At 45.1% G+C, this 4,082-nt stretch overlaps 1 protein-coding gene across 3 annotated transcripts in view; it reads right to left on the bottom strand.

Moving 5' to 3' along the window:
• Positions 1-4,082, bottom strand: part of cyth1a (cytohesin 1a) — a 195,110-nt gene that overhangs the window by 89,178 nt on the left and 101,850 nt on the right. The gene's annotated exons all lie outside the window — the stretch shown is intronic.

The raw sequence follows: 4,082 nt of genomic DNA, 5'->3' as shown, positions 1-4,082 counted from the left end.
AGTTGTATGTCCCATAAAGTAATGTATGTTGTTTATAATCCATCAAATTCTATTTTACTCCATGAAAAAGTATGATGACAAAAAAGGCGTTTTTCCCGTGACTAACAACCGGTTTTCGACACTTTCTGATTTTCCACATGGCTTGGGCTTATACACTAACCTGTTTACTCTCTAAATCCACTGTAAACTCCTTTGTCGGTACGCACACTCATCTGATGGACGCTCGTTTGTAAAACGTGCAGTCCAAGGCATTTCCGCATTGAAAACTTTGCCCAATCAGAGTCAGCAAATCCAGTGATGTATCAAACCTATGACTCATATGTTCTGTTAGCCAATGAGATAAGCTTTCCAGTGCACCATGGGAATTGTAGCTACAAAGGCTGCCTGTATAGTAAGTCCCTTCGGCTGCTCCCTTGTTTGCACTTGGGGTCGCCACAGCAAATCCAAGGTGGATCTGCATGTTGAATTGGCACAAGTTTTACGCCGGATGCCCGGCAGGGGTGGGACTTGAACCCGGAACCTTCTGAACTGAAACCAAGAGCATTAACCACTTGGCCACCACTCCTGCACAAAGGCTGCCTGCATGAGTGTGCAAAAAGGTGACAGAGAGAGCAGAGCGAGGCCAGAGGGCACACAGGAATGAATGCTATGATATGAAAATTTGAAATATTGAAAAAGAAAGTGCTTGAATGGAAATTTGCATCCATCTAAATATGGAAATGTATTTTTTATTTTAATGGTCAAATTAGTCATAAAATACAAATAATCCTGTTTGGCACTTTTGGAGCTAATTTGGATCAACTGTGCCGAATGGTACTTTTACATGCAAAAAGGCTCACAGTTTCACAGTGCTTACGACTAGAGAGCTGATATTGTACACAGTTGTTGTCCAGAACATAAGCAAGTGTAGTGTGTTGTAAGGTCTACTATAAAATACACTCAACAAAAATATAAACGCAACACTTTTGGTTTTGCTCCCATTTTGTGTGAGATGAACTCAAAGATCTAAAACTTTTGCCACATACACAATATCTGTTGTGTGGGCCGCTGAAGAGGAGGTACTGCTGGCCCACCACCACCAGAGGGCACCCTGCCTGGAGTGCGGGCTCCAGGCACCAGAGGGTGCTGCCGCCTCACAGGAGCAGCCGGGGTGACAGCTGACACTCATCACCTGTGACAGCTGTCACCACTCATCTGATCTGCATCGGTATATCAGCAAGACGTCATCTCCACCTCTTTGCCGAGATATCGTTCTACCTGAAAGGTAATATCCTCAGCCTGACTGCTGATAGAAAGCCCTTTTTGTGATTTTTGTGAGTGATAACAGACTTTTTCTCCAACGAGAGGTGGAGGTAGCTTCCCTGCCGTGCAGATTGCTGGGTGCAGACGCACCCACGTTTAATTGTGTTTTTGTTCCTCGCCAGCAGTACCAGGTCCGACACGCGGAGGCAGTGGCCACCTGGGAGTTCGGGACTTGGCGGCTCCAGTATTCCCGGGGTCTGGTGGCGGAGGAAATCGTGTGGTTCCGGTTCTGCTTTGGACAGGCGTCTCCTATCTTCGAGCCTGCCCACACGACACCTTGTAATTTGACCTTTGATCTATTGTGTAATCTGTGTTTGTTGTGCACGTTCGCAACAGTAAAGTGTTGTTATTTGACCTATTCCATTGTCCGTTCATTTGCGCCCCCTGTTGTGGGTCCGTGTACTTACACTTTCCCAACAATATCATCATCTCCCTCAAATATTGTTAACAAACCAGTCTAAATCTGTGATAGTGAGCACTTCTCCTTTGCTGAGATAATCCATCCCACCTCACAGGTGTGCCATATCAAGATGATTAGACACCATGATTAGTGCACAGGTGTGCCTTAGACTGTCCACTATAAAAGGCCACTCTGAAAGGTGCAGTTTTGTTTTATTGGGGGGGGGGGGGGGGGATACCAGTCAGCATCTGGTGTGACCACCATTTGCCTCATGCAGTGCAATACATCTCCTTCGCATAGAGTTGATCAGGTTGTCAACTGTGGCCTGTGGAATGTTGGTCCACTCCTCTTCAATGGCTGTGCGAAGTTGCTGGATATTGGCAGGAACTGGTACACGCTGTCGTATACGCCGGTCCAGAGCATCCCAAACACGTTCAATGGGTGACATGTCCGGTGAGTATGCCGGCCATGCAAGAACTGGGACGTTTTCAGCTTCCAAGAATTGTGTACAGATCCTTGCAACATGGGGCCGTGCATTATCCTGCTGCAACATGAGGTGATGTTCTTGGATGTATGGCACAACAATGGGCCTCAGGATCTCGTCACGGTATTTCTGTGCATTCAAAATGCCATCAATAAAATGCACCTGTGTTCTTCGTCCATAACAGATGCCTGCCCATACCATAACCCCACCGCCACCATGGGCCACTCGATCCACAACATTGACATCAGAAAACCGCTCACCCACACACGCTGTCTGCCATCTGCCCTGAACAGTGTGAACCGGGATTCATCCGTGAAGAGAACATCTCTCCAATGTGCCAAACGCCAGCGAATGTGAGCATTTGCCCACTCAAGTCGGTTACGACGACGAACTGGAGTCAGGTCGAGACCCCGATGAGGACGAGCATGCAGATGAGCTTCCCTGAGACAGTTTCTGACAGTCTGTGCAGAAATTCTTTGGTTATGCAAACCGATTGTTCCAGCAGCTGTCCGAGTGGCTGGTCTCAGACAATCTTGGAGGTGAACATGCTGGATGTGGAGGTCCTGGGCTGGTGTGGTTACACATGGTCTGCGGTTGTGAGGCTGGTTGGATGTACTGCCAAATTCTCTGAAACGCCTTTGGAGACGGCTTATGGTAGAGAAATGAACATTCAATACACGAGCAACAGCTCTGGTTGACATTCCTGCTGTCAGCATGCCAATTGCACGCTCCCTCAAATCTTGCGACATCTGTGGCATTGTGCTGTGTGATAAAACTGCACCTTTCAGAGTGGCCTTTTATTGTGGGCAGTCTAAGTCACACCTGTGCACTAATCATGGTGTCTAATCAGCATCTTGATATGGCACACCTGTGAGGTGGGATGGATTACCTCAGCAAAGGAGAAGTGCTCACTATCACAGATTTAGACTGGTTTGTGAACAATATTTGAGGGAAATGGAGATATTGTGTATGTGGAAAAACTTTTAGATCTTTGAGTTCATCTCATACAAAATGGGAGCAAAACCAAAAGTGTTGTGTTTTATTTTTGTTGAGTGTATATCCATGATACAGGCTAATAATAATTACTTTTTTAATTCAAGGAGAAAAAAATAAATTTTGGACATGTTTGAAGTTACATTACTCAAGTTGTGTAGCACTTACAGAGTTCATACATGTATCTCCAGAAACTAGAAGACAATAGCTTTCAAATGTGATATATCACATTTAGCATGTGGGATTTATAACATTATTTTACTGACCAATGACATTTGGGTATGCAATACTTTTGTGCACAAGCCAGAAAGAGGTGGGTGTCCCGGGATCATGGCGGCTAAGTACATACAAGTTTGCTTGTAGAAACTAGAATGATTACAGTTGTTTCTTCATGCAAGGGGTTTACCAATGACGAGGAGAGTGGAGGAGCTTCGAGCTTCAGTGTGCGGTGCTCAGTTCTTCAGTGTACTGGTAAAACCCTCAGAAAAAGAGGAGAACCAACTCCGAGCAGATCAGTTTACTGACAGTTGACGGTGTCATCTTAACTGATCCACTCGCCAAACTCCCCAACGGTTCGCTGTGTAAATGACTGCATTTACAGTAGTGTTCAGAATAATAGTAGTCCTATGTGACTAAAAAGATTAATCCAGGTTTTGAGTATATTTCTTATTGTTACATGGGAAACAAGGTACAGTACAACAGTAGATTCAGTAGATTCTCACAAATCCAACAAGACCAAGCATTCATGATATGCACACTCTTAAGGCTATGAAATTGGGCTATTAGTAAAAAAAGTAGAAAAGGGGGTGTTCACAATAATAGCAGTGTGGCATTCATTCAGTGAGTTTGTCAATTTTGTGAAACAAACAGGTGTGAATCAGGTGTCCCCTATGTAAGGCTGAA

This window comes from Thalassophryne amazonica, chromosome 16, assembly GCF_902500255.1.
Source record: "Thalassophryne amazonica chromosome 16, fThaAma1.1, whole genome shotgun sequence".
Classification (NCBI taxonomy): domain Eukaryota; kingdom Metazoa; phylum Chordata; class Actinopteri; order Batrachoidiformes; family Batrachoididae; genus Thalassophryne; species Thalassophryne amazonica.
This window is presented reverse-complemented; position numbering and strand designations above follow the sequence as displayed.